The sequence below is a fragment of the Culex quinquefasciatus genome, chromosome 1, assembly GCF_015732765.1.
Source record: "Culex quinquefasciatus strain JHB chromosome 1, VPISU_Cqui_1.0_pri_paternal, whole genome shotgun sequence".
In the NCBI taxonomy this organism is placed as follows: Eukaryota; Metazoa; Arthropoda; class Insecta; order Diptera; family Culicidae; genus Culex; species Culex quinquefasciatus.
This window is the reverse complement of record NC_051861.1, coordinates 29101250-29120214: the sequence shown is the minus strand read 5'-3', so window position 1 is coordinate 29120214 and position 18965 is coordinate 29101250.

Genomic DNA, 18965 nt, shown 5'->3' with positions numbered 1-18965 from the left:
TCGAAATGTTTTGACTTGCTCCCGAGAAGTTGATACGTCAAAGTTTGAAAACAGAGGTTGCTATCATAGCAACCTCCAGAACGCTGAACTGAAACTGGGGAAAACAACGTTTCCCTTCGGAAATATCCAAAATTAGTACCTGTGAATCGCCACCAGGTGCAAAAGTGGCGTGGCGGTAGCGTCACCAGCCCCAACAGGGGAGTGGCATATCTATATATATTTAGTCTATGGTGTAAGTATCAAATGATCGGAATTTTTTATACATTTCGAATGTAATAACAACCATTTTTGAAAAAACTCAAAATTTTTACAAAACTATGTATTTTTGAAAAAAAAAAAACACTTCAAATTTCAGTTAGGTAACAAATGAGCGGAATTTTTTCAAACACATTTTTTCAAACAAACAAATGTGATAAATTTTGAAACTTTGAAATTTTGAGTATTTTTTAGAAAATACGAAGTTTTGTGAAAATTTTAAGTATTTTCAAAATATAATGCTATAGCTTACGAATTTTTATGAATAATCTTAATAATTTGTGAATCAATATTGTGAAAAAATGAAATTTTGAGCATTTTTTCGAAAATACGTTGTTTTGTGAAAAATTTGAGTATTTTCAAAAAAATTGTGTTACAACTTTCGAAATGTATGAAAAAATCCCGATCGTTTGTATCCATGTTGTAAAAAACTGAAATTTTGTTTTTTTTAAGTATCATTTGATACCCTTATTGAAAAAAGACCGAGCCACGTAGCCCAGTGGTAACGCTTCCACCTCGTAAGCAGTAGATCGGGGTTCAAATCCCGGCTCAGACCAACACAACTGGTGATCTTTTTCCTTCTAGATTCGATTGCTTAGTAAAGGGAAGGTAGTGTATCGTCACAAACTGGTGTTCCCCTCTTCACGGGATTAACTATATTTTACTTATTGAAAAAACTTTAACTTTAAGTATTTTTTTTTCGAAAATACGAGGTTTTGTGATTTTTTTTTATTGTATTTGCAAAAAATGTTTTTATAACATTTGAAATGTATAAAATATCCAATCATTTAATACCCATATTGCGAAAAAAAATCAGTATTTTTGAAAAAAAATGTTTTTATAAAAAATTTAGTATTTTCAAATGTATGAACAAATCCCGATTGTTTGATACCCATATTGTATAATAATAAAATTTTGAGCATTTTTTATGTCAAAACTACGTAGTTTTGTGAACATTTTCAGCATTTAAAAAAATATTGCATTCGATATGTACGAAAAATCTCGATCATTTGGTACCCATATTGCAATAACAATAATTTTGAGTATTTTGCCTTCCTCACCTTACTGAGGAAAGGCTATAAAATCACTCGAAAAATGATCTTATTAATTTGACCTCGTAGACCCACCTTCACGTATACATATCGACTCAGAATCATTTTCTGAGCAAATGTCTGTGTGGATATGTGTAGGTGGGTGGACAACAAAATTCTCACTCGATTATCTCCGGACTGGATGAATGGATTTTGACCGTATCATTCGATCCATCTTGGGGTCCCATAGGTCTCTACACCCGGAACTGGGCATCGGCATACGAGAGGATAAAGAGCACGATTCGGTAGTATAATGGTACTGTGTGCGGACGGAGAGGATAAATCCCGAAAATACCGAGAGTACTTTACTCATGGTTCATTTTCCAAAAAAGTTCATCTATCAAAAAAAAAGTCCCAGTATCGAGACTCGAACCCAAGACCTTCGGCAAATTGAACCGTGCCTTTGCCGTATGGGCCACCAAGGTTCGGTGACTTAGTGGCGGTCGTTTGTCCATATAAGCCACTCATAGGATGAATTGTTCCAATGAACGAATGAACACGCGAGAGGACTATACTCTCGCAATATAGCACTTTCCTCACGTTTCTTTTCGTGAGGACTATCCCCTCGTTCTTTAACTTTGGGTGTATTTAAAATCAGCAAGTTTAGTTAAGTACTTCAAAAGTTATGCTAAAAAACCATTTGGCGTATGTCCGGAAGATTGTAAAAGGGTGGTTTTTGCAAGAAAACCTATTATGTTATACTTTTTCAGAAAGGTATTGAAAATACCTTTCCAATGAGTCTAAAACATTGAAGATCTGACAATCCTATCAAAAGTTATTAGCACTTAAGTGTTATTTTAACACTTTTTGGAGGCCGGATCTCAGATATTTCAATGAAAATGATGTTCGGGTCCCTTACACCCAAAGTTAAAGAACGAGGGGATAGTACTCACGAAAAGAAACGTGAGGAACGTACTATATTGCGAGAGTATAGTCCTCTCGCGTGTTCATTCGTTCATTGGAACAGTTCATCCCATGAGTGGCTTATATGGACAAACAACCGCCACTCAGTCACCGAACCATGGTGGCCCATACGGCAAAGGCACGGTTCAATATGCCGAAGGTCTTGGGTTCGAGTCTCGGTACCGGTACTTTTTTTTTTGATAGATGAACTTTTTTGGAAAATGAACCATGAGTAAAGTACTCTCGGTAATTTCGGGATTTATCCTCTCCGTCCGCACACAGTGCCATTTTACTACCGAATCGTGCTCTTTATCCTCTCGAATGCCGATGCCCAGTTCTGGGTGTATGCAACCCGTCGTTAGCTAGATAATTGAAATACCTTTCAAATGAGCCTAAAACATCGAGGATCCGACAACCAAAGTCGAAGTCGGATCTCACTTATCTATCTGAATACTGTGTCCGGATCCATCATCCGACCTAACCCTACAAACGAGTCTGAATGTTTGAAGATCTGGCAGTTCTGTCTTAATACTCTGTCTGATGAACTTGTCAAAGAAAAGATAGTTAGTTCAGTTACTTTTCCTTAATTCCTCTGATCATTTGCTTGAGACATAAAATAATATTTCCATAGCATAGAGGAACTAATGATGCAAAATGATTTTCTTAAAATAAGGAAGATTTTGAAAATCTATCACCCTGCTTTAACAAATTCTCTGCGAACGATCAGCTGGTTCTCAACAAATAATTAGAATATCAGTCACCACCAAAATTCCCCGAAACTTTACGATCTCATAAATCCGGTAAAATTCCTCCAAATTGGCCACCACCACCACCGCCAACATAGATCATCCGCGCCGACAAAGCAAAGCCATTGTGACGAGCCATGATTATTCATCTCTTGACATCATTCTGAGCTAATTGTGCTAAGTGAGGGCACCATCCACGAACGACGTGACGTAATGTGTGTCGTCGAGAAACAATCGAACTTAATTGCCATACCAAACTTTGGTCTCTACGACTCACCTCAGTTGACATCACAGCACAGTTTTCAAAGTGTGCGTTTTGTTTTTGTGTGTACTCCAATCGAAATGGCATCTGACCAGAAATGGAAAGTTCTTCAAATTTTGCACGATTTGTTATTTCGGTTTCGTGCTTCGATGACTAATAAGTCTTGATGGGAACAGCATGGCTGGCCGGGGCGGTGACACAACAGTCAGACAGCATTGTACTGGCCATCCAGTCATTTCTAGCAGGAATGCTATGTCGATCGTGATCGTGATTTCCATGTGCAATTATGGGTTCATATTTCACCGCTTATTCATTCATTCATGTCATCGCAGAATTTCTCACAATCGTTTGACAGCTTCAGTGCTGACTGGGGCGCCTCTAGCGGTAGCGTGACTAAGCTGTGGCAGATGCTGTCAGGAAGTTTTGCCTTTTTGCACTTTATGATTCTTTCGTGATCCAGACCACCCAGCTTGTCGTCAGGACAGATTACTTTCCTTATTTGATTTTTCGAGAGGAGAGGGAGCTAATTTCGGCCGATACAGAATTTATTGGGAGTTTTTAAGAGCGAGTTTTTCACCGATGTGAAACAGGTCGTATCGAGGTGCTCCGATTTGGATGAAACTTTCAGCGTTTGTTTGTCTATGCATGAGATGAATTCATGCCAAATATGAGCCCTCTACGACAAAGGGAAGTGGGGTAAAACGGGCATTGAAGTTTGAGGTCCAAAACACATTAAAAAACCTTAAAATTGCTCGCATTTCCGTAAAACTTCATCAATTCCAACTCTCTTAGATGCATTCGGAAGGTCTTTTGAAGCCCTTCAAAATGTGCTATAGACATCCAGGATTGGTTTGACTTTTTCTCATAGCTTTTGCAAATTACTGTTAAAAATGGTTTTTTTTTAATCCTTAATAACTTTTGGCAACAGCCTCCAACACCCATACTCCCATAGGTCAAAAGTTAGGGAATTTCATGGACTATAAGCCTACGGTATTAACTTTTTGGCCAATTGCAGTTTTTCTCATAGTTTTTCGAATTTTCTAGAACAAACATTTTACAACGTTAGTTTTTGCTCTGTAGGCCTCCATAGCGGCACTTTTTGGTCTTAATTTTGTCATATTCGGAATCTTCGGTCAATTTCACGTAAGTTAGAAGTATTGCAGTTGTAATTTTGATTTAAAAAATAATTAAATAAAACATTTTTGAAAAAAGAAATAGATTTTATTTACCCTATGATCAATACGTCAAATGCTGTATCAAGTAGGCGAAAACTTGTTTACCCCTAATCCGACAAAATGCTAAATAATATTTTAATTCATTCTAAATGGCATTTTTTCCAATCAAATTCAAAATTCCAACACCTCAATCTAATGTAAAATTTTCTGAGGATTCCGAATATGTCAAAATTGAGACCAAAAAGTGCCGCTATGGAGGCCTACAGAGCAAAAACTAACGTTGTAAAATGTTTGTTCTAGAAAAATCGAAAAACTATGAGAAAAACTGCAATTGGCCAAAAAGTTAATACCGTAGGCTTATAGTCCATGAAATTCCCTAACTTTTGACTTTTTTTTTTACTTTTTTTTTGTGTTGGAGGCTGTTGCCAAAAGTTATTAAGGTTTAAAAAAAATCAATTTTTAACAGTAATTTGTAAAATCTATGAGAAAAAGTCAAACCAATCCTGGATGTCTATAGCACATTTTGAAGGGCTTCAAAAGACCTTTCGAATGCATCTAAGAGAGTTGGAATTGATGAAGTTTTACGGAAATGCGAGCAATTTTAAGAATTTTCATGTGTTTTGGACCTCAAACTTCAAAGCCCGTTTTACCCCCCTTCCCTTTGTCGTAGAGGGCTCATATTTGGCATGAGTTCATCTCATGCATAGACAAACAAACGCTGAAAGTTTCATCCAAATCGGAGCAACTCGATACGACCTCTAGAACAAACCGAGCAGAATCTACAAATACTGCCTCTTAATAGAATGAGACAGTTTACAAGCTAAATAAAGCAATGTCAAAATTACCTCACCTGTATTCGTCAAAAACTTAACAGTCACTGTCAGTACACGATCACCGCTGTCTAACTTAAGTCCAACATAAACAACAACAACAAGCAATCGCGTGCTATGTGGTGTGGCGTCTGTTCTGCGTGGTGATACTATGTCTTTGCGACGCGCTTCCTTATGGCCCGAGAGGGAGAGATCAATAAAAATAATTAAACGTACACCGGACCGAACCGAAGGTGTACGACATCGACAGCAATGGGTTCTGGTGTGGTGACTCCGCGGATGAGTCATGAGCGGCAGATTTGGACTGGCTATCGAGAGGATCACGGTTTAAAGATTGCGTTTGTTAAAATCTAGTCAGACTCCGCTTTTGAATTTTGAAACTATTTTAGAGGTGGGTAATTATCCATCAACTCACACGAAATCGGAAAAATTACCCCGTCCCCTCTTCGATTTGCGAGAAACTTTGTTCAAGTTGAAAATTGTGTCCCTAATTACGAATCCGAGATCCATTTTTCGATATCTCGTGACGGAGGTCCGGTACGACCCCTTCCATTTTAGAACATTCGAAAAGAGAAATGTTTTCAATCATTTGCATCCTAAAATAGTGATGGCTTGGAAATTTGGTTTAAAAGAAACTTTTATGCAGCCGATTTGGCTCAAATTTGGGGTGGGGGTTCTTTGACCCAAATAGTTAGACCCGCATTGTTTTGTTTGGCAATTAGGATGTTAATATCCAAAATAGGGTGGTCAAAAAAAATGACATTTTTCGTCGATTTCCGCAAAAAGCACATAACTTGAAAATTTCAGGAAGACGCAACTTTTGGTACCCAAACATATATAGGTCATCGCTGAAATTTTCAAGTTATCGTAGTTTTAGTGAAAAAGCTGATTTTACCCGTTTTCGTCATGCGCGCGGTGTGTTGAAAAACCCAGTTTTTATGTTCAAATAATCATATCTCCGAATCGTGTTAATGGATATTCGCAATTTTGATATGTTTTGTAAATTATTCTAAGGAATCAGGGAAAAACTATTTTCTGATATGAGCTCTTTGGTCCCGAGACTTTCAATTTAGCAAATTAGATTTTCATACGACCTTTTCAAATATTCAGCTAGGGTTTTCGAACCTCCACATATTTTTCCTCAAAAACCATACTAATAACCTTTTTTGAAACATGGCGCTTTAAGATTGGTTCAGTCGTTCCGAGATATGATTTTTGAAAAATGTGCTTTTAGCCAAAATCGACGAAAAATGCAATTTTTTAGACTACCCCATTTCGGATAGGAGCATCCTAGTCGCCAAACAAAAAAAATACAGGACTAATTATTTGGGTTAAAGAACCCCCACTCCAAATTTGAGCCAAATCGGAGAACTTTTGATTTGGAGGCTTCCTGTTTGACGTGGAATGGCTGTAGGGCAGCTGGGGGTAAGACGGCCACCCCACTATTTAAATAAGTATACTAATGAATATTACTAAAATGTTTAGCAATACTGTTCCTCATGCTAAATAATGCATATGGAGTTACCTTTGCCAAACATATTGTTTGAAATAGTATAAAAATAGCTAAAAATAAACAAATAATTATTGAACTTGAAACTGGATGTAATTATCAAGAATTCCAACTTAGGCATTTTTGTTAGATAACATTATGTCTTTCTGTCTTCAAATATTTATTCATGTTAAAATTAAGTTTTCCCTAGATTATTTCTCTTGGAAAAGTTTAAAAAAGGCGAGTGGCTTTTTGCAAAAAATGTTAAAAAACATGTTTTAAAAAATAATAAATTTGGGGGCAAGACGGCAACCTCCTCCGGGGGTAAGGCCACCCGTTATTTGTAAATTTTAATTGTTATAGGTTAAATTTTTGACGGTTTTTTGACTACTAAGACATATTTGTAGATAAGGAAAAGCATTTTCAATAAAACTATTCATTTTTAATCAAAATGCTGTTAACTACGTTTTGACAACATTCTTTACTGTGATATAGCAAAACTCATTGAACAGTATGAAATCCTATGAAACTTTTCATGGCCGTCTTACCCCGCATGTTTCATATATATAAGATTTCAATTATTTTTTTTAAATTGCTGAAAAGTATTGAAAATTGTTTTTTAGGCCAACTAATTTATGTCATTTCTATAATGGACTACTAGTAAAACAATATGTACGTAATTTGAGATCACAATAATCTGTTGTTTAAATTTTTTGAGACTTCTCCCTTAGGGTCAGACTCCGCTTTTGAATTTTGAAACTATTTTAGAGGTGGGTAATTATCCATCAACTCACACGAAATCGGAAAAATTACCCCGTCCCCTCTTCGATTTGCGAGAAACTTTGTTCAAGTTGAAAATTGTGTCCCTAATTACGAATCCGAGATCCATTTTTCGATATCTCGTGACGGAGGTCCGGTACGACCCCTTCCATTTTAGAACATTCGAAAAAAGAAATGTTTTCAATCATTTGCATCCTAAAATAGTGATGGCTTGGAAATTTGGTTTAAAAGAAACTTTTATGCAGCCGATTTGGCTCAAATTTGGGGTGGGGGTTCTTTGACCCAAATAGTTAGACCCGCATTGTTTTGTTTGGCAATTAGGATGTTAATATCCAAAATAGGGTGGTCAAAAAAAATGACATTTTTCGTCGATTTCCGCAAAAAGCACATAACTTGAAAATTTCAGGAAGACGCAACTTTTGGTACCCAAACATATATAGGTCATCGCTGAAATTTTCAAGTTATCGTAGTTTTAGTGAAAAAAGCTGATTTTTACCCGTTTTCGTCATGCGCGCGGTGTGTTGAAAAACCCAGTTTTTATGTTCAAATAATCATATCTCCGAATCGTGTTAATGGATATTCGCAATTTTGATATGTTTTGTAAATTATTCTAAGGAATCAGGGAAAAACTATTTTCTGATATGAGCTCTTTGGTCCCGAGACTTTCAATTTAGCAAATTAGATTTTCATACGACCTTTTCAAATATTCAGCTAGGGTTTTCGAACCTCCACATATTTTTCCTCAAAAACCATACTAATAACCTTTTTTTGAAACATGGCGCTTTAAGATTGGTTCAGTCGTTCCGGAGATATGATTTTTTGAAAAATGTGCTTTTAGCCAAAATCGACGAAAAATGCAATTTTTTAGACTACCCCATTTCGGATAGGAGCATCCTAGTCGCCAAACAAAAAAAATACAGGACTAATTATTTGGGTTAAAGAACCCCCACTCCAAATTTGAGCCAAATCGGAGAACTTTTGATTTGGAGGCTTCCTGTTTGACGTGGAATGGCTGTAGGGCAGCTGGGGGTAAGACGGCCACCCCACTATTTAAATAAGTATACTAATGAATATTACTAAAATGTTTAGCAATACTGTTCCTCATGCTAAATAATGCATATGGAGTTACCTTTGCCAAACATATTGTTTGAAATAGTATAAAAATAGCTAAAAATAAACAAATAATTATTGAACTTGAAACTGGATGTAATTATCAAGAATTCCAACTTAGGCATTTTTGTTAGATAACATTATGTCTTTCTGTCTTCAAATATTTATTCATGTTAAAATTAAGTTTTCCCTAGATTATTTCTCTTGGAAAAGTTTAAAAAAGGCGAGTGGCTTTTTGCAAAAAATGTTAAAAAACATGTTTTAAAAAATAATAAATTTGGGGGCAAGACGGCAACCTCCTCCGGGGGTAAGGCCACCCGTTATTTGTAAATTTTAATTGTTATAGGTTAAATTTTTGACGGTTTTTTGACTACTAAGACATATTTGTAGATAAGGAAAAGCATTTTCAATAAAACTATTCATTTTTAATCAAAATGCTGTTAACTACGTTTTGACAACATTCTTTACTGTGATATAGCAAAACTCATTGAACAGTATGAAATCCTATGAAACTTTTCATGGCCGTCTTACCCCGCATGTTTCATATATATAAGATTTCAATTATTTTTTTTAAATTGCTGAAAAGTATTGAAAATTGTTTTTTAGGCCAACTAATTTATGTCATTTCTATAATGGACTACTAGTAAAACAATATGTACGTAATTTGAGATCACAATAATCTGTTGTTTAAATTTTTTGAGACTTCTCCCTTAGGGTGGCCGTCTTACCCACATATCCCCTATGTAAAATTGGACGGCCGGTTTAATGGCGTACTCTAAAAAAAAAGAATAAAAAAAATCTTTTTTTGACTGTAATTTTATGAGAAGTTTAATGTACTTTTTGAAATTGAAATAACCCAGAAGTGTATTTTTTTTCATTTTGATTTTTTTTAAATTTTCGTGTTTTTTCTAACTTTGAAGTGTTTTTTTTTAGAGTGTAATAATGTTCTCACTCCAACATTGTAGTGCAGTGAGAACAATCACAATTTTTTCAGTAAAACATGGGGGGTTTACTTGTATCCATCATGAGTTATCGTGTTTTTAAGAGACAAAAAAGCTGGAAAAAGGCTGCAAATTATTTTAAAACACGTATTTTTTTGATTGTTCGCCTCTCCGTCACGAGATATCGAAAAATGGAGCTTGGGTTCGTTATTAGGGACAAAATTTCCCTCTTAGAACAAAGTTTCTCGCAAATCGAAAGGAGAAAAAAATAAATGAAATTTTATAAAAGTCTTTTTAATTTTACAATGATGTTTTTGTTATCTTTCTCCCATAAACCTAAACTCAAGTATCAAGTTCAATTTAACTCGGAACCTTGCTTTACGAAACAACAGAGATCGAATGCTGCCTATTTATAAACATGTTCCGAGAGAGGTAACCTACCACCATCTACCCATTCTCAAAGCAGCACTGAATGGTACCTTCTCGCAGAGAGTTCACCCTTCGCGGAAGTCCTTGCCCTCTTCGCACTGGCCAGCTTTGCATGGCACATGGGAGTTGAATTGGCCGCCGCGGTCATTCGAGGAGCCCAAGGCCGTCTGCTCGTTTTCTTGTGCAGCCAATCCTAGCCAACAAAGACGAGCCACCAGACGAGCCTTCGAGGTGCTGTGGGTGACTCATGCTTGGGTAGCTGGGCTTGTTTGTTTATGGGGGTGAAAAAGATAAATAGTGCTTAATTTTGCAAATTGTTCAGATTTATCGATATAATCTAATCATACTTTTATTTGAGAATGGAAATGAATGCTCAATTTCTATTTCTAGATGGTTCCGGACAAAGAAAATAAATTTCTTCCAGAATTAAATCAAATTAAACATCACTGTCATAACTTTTCCTCTTCTGTTCTATAAAGTTTTAACTGATAATTCATTCCTAGTATATCAACAATCCTGACTCATACGATGATGCATTACGCACGTATGCTGTTTGATTATAATTATTTTTATTTTTATAGCGCCACCAATCAGTCAATTTGAAAAGAAGTCTTAACAATAGGGTGGTTCACCATTATTCATAATTAAGTTTTGTTTGAAAATTAATTGAAATATCATTTGTTTGAGATGAGAAATAGCAAATTAAAGTTAAATTTGACTTCATATTGATTTTTTTAAAGTCGATTCTATTTTTAACAAGTCACCGTTCTGGTCCATATGCCAATGTATAACCGCCACGAGTAGCAACGTTGAATTTTTCTGTGATAACCTTTCGTGACTGACAAGTGTGAAGGCCCATACGCGCTGGCATATCTGTGAGGTGATAATGCCTGATGTGCAAACAGTGTGACCTAATCATGGAGCGGTTTTCGAAAAGTGCGTGTTACTGTTTATAGAGAAGCATTTCTATTTTGAAAATTCACTGTACATTTTTCAGTCAAATTCACTTGAATTTATAGTAACCAGTAAAACTGCTGAAAACTAAAATTACAATAGAATGCATATTCATTCCTCAATCTGAGTCATCAAAAAACTATTTTACAAGTTTTTTTTACCAGACTTGAAACATTTACAAACGACGCACCGACAGCTCGATTTTTTATTGCCGGAAAAAATGCGGATGATCTTGTCAAGTGTTTGTATTGACATTTAAATTGACGCATTCTTACGCGTGGAGAAGCCGGTTGGAGGCAACAGCTAGTTGTTGGCTCTGAAAAGGGCAATTCAACGGATTTAATAGGATGCGAAACGCACGGGAGCTATCGTTAGTGCTGGCCGCGACGATTATTGAGGGGAGGCTTTGTGCTGCTTGATAACCAGGAAGAAATGTCATGTCTGGACTGAAGTAATAATTGGCAAGAGGTTTAACTGCTGTAGTATCTTTTCAAAAATGCTTCTTTATACAAATTTGAGGGTTGTCCATAGAAATGTGCTATGCAAAAATTGGGAAAGCTGTATCTTGAGTAGGGATTTTAAAGGTTTGATTAGAAGTCCTAAAGATAAACGTTGTGAATGGGTTAAAATCTTTAATTTTGGACATTTGCAAACGTTGAGTTGGATTTTGAAATTTCGAATAAATATTTATCGAAAAGAGCAGAAAATTTCACAATGGTTTATTTTCTAAAATTGAATATCCAGCCAATAGTACGGCCCCCACGAAAACAGCATGGCAATTTGCAAATAAGACAATTGAAATCGGTTAAAATGACGCGGAGTTATGATTTTTGGAAAAAAGTGGTTTTTGCAAAAATCGACGAAAATGGCAATTTTTCAGACCACCCTAACACGGTGTAGGTCACCCTAATGGCCAAACAAAAAAATACGGGTCTAATTATTTTGGCCATGGAACCCACAGACAATTTTTTAGCCCGATCCGAGCACTTTTGTTTTTTAACATGCTGTTTTCGGGGGAATTGCTGTATATATATATATAATTTTAAATTACCAGTGTAGGTTTCTACATTTGGATGAGAAAAGTGTATTAAAATGCATATGGACGGAATTTTTGTCGCGAACAATTTTTTTTTTTGATAGACTTTTCATTGATATTTCATGCAATTTTAAAATATTTTCAAAGGAGTTTAAACATGCTAAATATGATTATATACGCAGGAAAATGCATTTGCAATGGTTTTCAGTTTATTAAACATTAATTTTCATTAAAAGTTTGAAGTTTTTTCGAAAAATATCTTTGTTCTCTGATTATTCAGGTCGACTTAGAAAAAAAAGGGGGGGGGGGGTTACATATACTTTGAAAATATTTGCCTCGGCCTCATGATTTTTTGAAAAAATAGTGGTTTTTGGAAAAAAAAATACAATTTTCAAACATGTTATTTTACCTCAATTTTTAATGTAAATTTGAATTTGGAATCGAAATGTACTGAACAAATTTTCTGATAAAGTGCCTCGTTTTCAAGCTATAGTCACCGAAAGTATGATTTCAGTGAAAAAATTGCAATTTTGTTTCACAGAATTTGCTATATTTGTTAAGAAATTAAACATTTGTGAAATTTTCCGATCTTTTCAGAAAACAATATTTTTGAATTTTTTGAAGCAAGACTATCATTTGAAAAGGGTAAAACATTCAATATTATCAATTTTTGTTTTTGATGGAAAATTTCAATTTAGAAATAAGCCGAGTTTTTTTTTTATTAGAATAGCAAGTCATATTGCTTGATTAAGTCCTCCCTATATCATCGATGATCGGAAGGCATGACAATGAATATGTTTTGGGGTTTTTGGTGTTGCACAAATAGTTCAATAAATAAAAACTTCCTACATCATCGATGGTCGGTAGGTATTCTACAGAAATTATTCATCGGCGTAATAATTTCTGTAGAATCACTATTGAATTAATTATGTGTTTAAATCGTTATCAAGATATCTTTCGGCAGCATTCTAAAGTTGCCTCTTTATCGGATCAGCAATGTCCAAAACAGAAAATGTAGAGAATTTTCTTAGTTATTCAATTTTTTTTCAGGGCAGCACAAAGATGGTATGTATTGCTCCACCAGCTAAATATTGTTTTTTGAGCTATTTCAGGACTCCTTCGGCACCAATTACGATCAAAATTTCTAATTTGCGAGACCATTTCTCGTCATTTTGTTGACACACACAGTGACACACGCGAGAAACCCTCAAACGCTTAATGAATATCGCCAAAATCAACTTTTCACTTTCGCTTACTTTTTCACGGCGCTTTCAATACAAAGCTGCCCCCAACTTTCGACAACATGTTCTTTTGCACATTAGTTAGTCACTCACTGGAAAAATAATCCCGAAACATGTAAATAATTAGCAAGTGCCATAAAAAAAAACAAACGCGCCAAGTCGTTTGACGTTTCAATTTTGAATATCTATTCCAATCGAAGGCTGAAGAAAACCGAGCGAGGAGCGAAGGCAAATAAAGAACAAAGGGTGGCCACCAACACCACCAACATCCTGTTGCAGCGCCTGTTTGTGTGAGCCAGTGCACAGTGGTCCAGATCGCAAAATTAAGTGGAAAATGGATTATTCGAAAAATGGTTAAGTTTTGGAGCTTTGGTGTCTTCAGAAGAGTTGTTGCATATGGAAAGGGGCAACTTTTGGTTTGGTTGAAAATTAGGGTGGTTCACGATTAGGGTGATTTTGGAAATCTAACTTTACAGGAATATTTTTGGGATTTTTTTTGTCTTCTAGAAAGTTGTTGGGCTTGCCATTTCAAGCAACTTTGTCGAAGACACCAAAATTTTATCTCGTAATCTACGCCTTCTATGACCAAATTTATAGAAAGCATCTGAGCAAACCTTCAAAAATCAGTTTTTTGAACGTGGCAATTCAGGGTTAAGTTTTAGAGAAAAGTGATGTTCTGAGCACTTTTAGAGCTCTAAAAAACGAACATTTTTATTTATTGACATGCCAATTTGGACTTAAGGGTCAAAAGTTACAGCCATTTTAAGGTAAAAAAGATGCAAATTTAAAACTTAAATATCTCGAAATGGCGCAAGCCAAATTTTAAGCACTAGGTTACATTTGAAAGGAGATCTAGCACTACAAACGCTGAAAAATCTCAGAGGTGTTTTCTTTAAACTCGAGATATCTTCATTTGAAAAGTCTAATTTTCAAGGAAAATCATATGGGACCACCTAACGAAATTCGAAAAATGTCCAAATATATGTTTTTCCATGTAATTTTGCCCGCTGAATCCGAATCTGCCCTCAGAATTGAGCCAAAGTATCGAAATACCGAGTTTTGGTCATTTTTTGGGTTTCCATGTAAAATTATCATTTATGACCAAATTATGACCAAAACTCGAATTTTTGATACTTTGGCTCAATTCTGAGGTCAGATTCGGATTCAGCGGGCAAAATTACATGGAAAAACATATATTTGGACATTTTTCGAATTTCGTTAGGGTGGTCCCATATGATTTTCCCTTGAAAATTAGACTTTTTCAAATGAAGATATCTCGAGTTTAAAGAAAACACCTCTGAGATTTTTTCAGCGTTTGTAGTGTAGTCTCTCTTTCAAATGTAACCTAGTGCTTAAAATTTGGCTTGCGCCATTTCGAGATATTTAAGTTTTAAATTTGCATCTTTACCTTAAAATGGCTGTAACTTTGACCCTTAAGTCCAAATTGGCATGTCAATAAATAAAAATGTTCGTTTTTAGAGCTCTAAAAGTGCTCAGAACATCACTTTCTCTAAAACTTAACCCTGAATTGCCACGTTCAAAAACTGATTTTTGAAGGTTTGCTCAGATGCTTTCTATAAATTTGGTAGAAGGCGTAGATTACGAGATAAATTTTGGTGTCTTCGACAAAGTTGCTTGAAATGGCAAGCTCAACAACTTTCTAGAAGACAAAAATCCCAAAATATTCCTGTAAAGTTAGATTTCCAAAATCACCCTAATCGTGAACCACCCTAATTTTCAACCAAACCAAAAGTTGCCCCTTTCCATATGCAACAACTCTTCTGAAGACACCAAAGCTCCAAAACTTAACCATTTTTCGAATAATCCATTTTCCACTTAATTTTGCGATCTGGACCACTGTGCAGTTATGCCAGGAAATTTTCTCTATAAATGCTACTATTCGTGAGTGTTCGCTTAAATTTCATCAATTTTGGCAGCACTAAGCAGACCCAAAATAGCGCTGGAAGTAAAAAAAAAACCTAAGCTGAAAATAGAAAAATGGGCGTAGCCCAATGCATTCTCGTTTGATTAGAATACATTTTGCAAATATTTTTTTCAAATTCTTGTAAAAGGAATAGAATAACTTTTAGGAAAAGTGAAAATACACAGAAATGTTTACAAAAAGTTGCTCTACTCGTTGGTGTACTTGGTTTTAGTAAATTTCAAGGAACACTCCAATTATCCAGCATCAATCAAACACGACCGCTTGTTAGGCTTAAAATGGGTATATTTCCCCTAGATGCTTAAAATATCCCAATGAAACGTTTTTCGCTTGTGGAGGGCAGTTGATAGACATTGGACACTATTTTTTTTAAATATAAATTTTCTGAAAATTTTTACCTTAAAATAGCTTTAACTCATCTTACTACAATTTTCCCCAAGACATCAGATCGATCTGAATTCTATATTTTTTTTATTCATAACTTATTTTTATTAGGTCCTTTTAGGTGTTACAACCAGTGGCAGTGCGTGGCCGAATGGTAACGCTGTCCGCTTTGTAAGCGGATGATTCTGGGTTCGATTCCCATTTGCTGCAACCTTCCATCGGATGAGGAAGTAAAATGTCGGTCCCGGCCTTGCTTGTTAGGCCGTTAAGTTATTCCAGGTGTAGGAGTCGTCTCCATGCCATAAGTACAAACAACACACCAAACCAAGCCTACTCCGGTGGAATCGCTGGCGGCGATTGGACTCGCAATCCAAAGGTCGTCATTTCAAACACTGGGGTGGAAGGTTCCTTGGAGTAGAAAGAGGTTTGGGTGCTCTCCCCATTCAAGCCTTCGGACTCCTAGGTTCGAGCAGAAACTTGCAACAGAGACCACAAAAGACCCGGGGGTCGTTAATGTGGATGGTTTGGTTTTTTTGAGGTGTTACAACCAGGTTAGGACCGAGGATCAGTTTAAAAATAAAAAAAAACTCATTACACTCCATACTTGGAGATCATGTAACTGACGAGGGTTACTTGGTCCAAGCGGGTTTTGCAGGTTTTGAACCTGCCGATGTACTCGGAGAAAATGCCCCACAGCTCAGCAGAACTGTAGAGCACCTCCCCGGCTTCCTCTTTCGTGGCTCCATCGTCTCGGGAGCTTCCTTGGCTGCTTCCTGCGGGGCGAGGGCGATTCTTTGATTTTCCGTCTGGGACTGCGCCCGGCAACGGAGGGAACTCCGCCGGCGTGAACGCCGGAACTGCTGGACTCTGCTTCTCCGCCTTCCTTGCCGGCGGTTTCGGTTTCGACGCATGCTGGCGCCTCTGGATGAAGTCCGCACGCTTGGGGCAGCTGCGGTCCGTGGCTTCGTGAGCTCCAGAGCAGTTGGCACGCCGCTTCGACTCTGCTTCTTGGACTTTGCACTCGTCCGTCTTATGGGGACCCCCACAGTTCTTGCACCTCCCCTTTAGATGACAGTTGCTGGTTCCATGACCCAGCTGCAAGCAGTTCCTGCACTGGGTCACGTTCGGCCGCTTGTTCCGGTAGGCCTCCCACCGGATGATAGTGCTTGCCACAACTTTCATTGCAGAGAGCTTCTTCAGACTGGTGTATCCCTTGGGGAAGACCACAATGTACGGTGTTTCGTCCACGGTGGACTTTTCCTTCCGCTTGATGACATGCAGCTCCAGCGCGTCCAGCTTGAGATCTCTCTTTAGCAGGTACTTGACCTCATCCGGTTTCAGTTCATCAGGCAAACCACGAAGAACCACCCGATGATTTCGTTCGCTCCGTCGTTCGTGGGTGTAGAATTCCACTTTCTTCCTCTTAAGGAGCTCCTGCAACTTGTCAAAATCTTTGACAGAGAAGCAGGTCACCTTGGTTCCAAATCGGGTTAGTTTGTAAATCGGATCGAAACCAAATTTACAATTTTCCACTATCGCCACGAGCTTGTAAAAATCCGTGGTGTTCTTCACAACCAAATGTGGTTGCTTTTGTTTACTTGCCGACTGGCCGGGTGCTGGAACTGCGTCTCCTCCTCCTGCTGGGCTGGCATTGTTGTTGTTTTTGTTTTCGACTAGCGGGCTGAACTTGTTGTTGTTGAGCAGATTCTGCTCCACTTTTCCTTCTCCGACGACAGCTCCGGTGACCTCAGGGGACTTCTTCCGCTTCCGATTTCCGTGAATGAGTTGAAAGTCATCCGTCTCGGAGGTCTCTTCCACCTCCATTCGTCAAACAACTCGAGGCACGCAACGTTGCCTTTAGCGCGCACGTCACAACACGTCTGCTCTGATCAAGCTGTCGGCGATGAGTGAGAATTCTCTTTTCAAGATCCATCTTTTCGAATATTTGCATCCCCCCCCCATTTGTATGGAGACTTTTATGGAGAATCTAAAGATGCAAAATAGCTTATTTCGATCTAAAGAGTCAATGGACAAAGATTCATCCAAATAAAAAAATAAAAGGAAAGTCGATTTACGAGCACGTAGAGAATTGGGTTGGCTCTGTAGGGTCATTGTGTTAATAATGTTTATGTTTAGTTTAAAAAATTTAAATTTTTTAAAAAAAAAAATCAATGAATCACCCCCACCTGGTGATCCTTCGCGCATGTCTCAACTTGAGCAATCCTGCGAGCGTACAGGCATTAGTCAGCAACGCTGCGGCTCCGCTTGATTACACTATCAACCGGCGGCGTCTAGCGATCCCACGTGTACTCTCCTCTGCTGTGAAGCAGTTCACATCCAAGCAAAGTGTTTCACCTGTTGCACACTTCTAATGCAATTCGTCCCTCAGCTAACGAGCCAGCCCGTATCAGCTGGCACAAGACCGCGCGCTGGCTAAGCTGACTCATACTCCGGTTGCTGGTTTTTCGTGCAGTTATCACCAATTAGAACTCATTATCACACTCGGAACAAGTGAGTAGCTGGCAGACCTGTATGGTGCGGGACATGGGGAGGTATAACCTTCAGACATGGAGTGTGTGACCTACGGTAACTTGTATAAAGCTGGCAGCTCAAAACTTAAAATTCCACGTCAAAGTTTCACGTCTGTTGATCTGTGACAACGGCGATGATACGCACAACGCACCTGACACTACAGTCACGATGAGACGCTAGAACAAGGAAGTGTCGCGTATCGCCATTTAAAACGCATCTTCCATTGTTGACGACCTGCGACGATGAGTAGTTCGTCGAGGATCGTGCGCGCCGCCAGACTTACGAGGCGTTGCATTTAGGACGAAGACGGAACGCATTCCGGCCGTGAGTCATGCGATAAGTTTTCTGCGTTGCATCACGTTCGGGCTTCGTTCGGAGCTGCTTCGGGCGAGGTAATGGATTGATTAGGAATATGTCGCGCGGTGGCAACGGAGTACATACTTAAGATAGATTAGCCCATTTCTGCTGCGTGTTGACCTCCGGAGGATGAAGATGAGTGCGCGCGCTTGTCGCGTCATCCTTCTTTGGAGAGAGAGAGAGAGTCATAGGTGATTAATGCCGGCCTAAACACTCAAATTTACGAGCGCGTAAATTTGAGTGTTTTCCAGGCGTTTTCTAAGCACTACCAAACTAGCAGTGACAAGATATCGGCGAAATTCTTTCCCAACATTGCTAACCGATGAAGTCACACACCACCGGGTTCATCTGAATCATCCTCACACGGTTTATGACAAGAATTGGTTGCAGGAAAACTTAATCGTATGCAAGGAACAGTTCTGAACTAACGAGTATTACACATCATGCGTTTCCTTCTCGCATTGTTCCGGATTTCGTTCATATGGTTCATATAGACCACGTGGAAGTC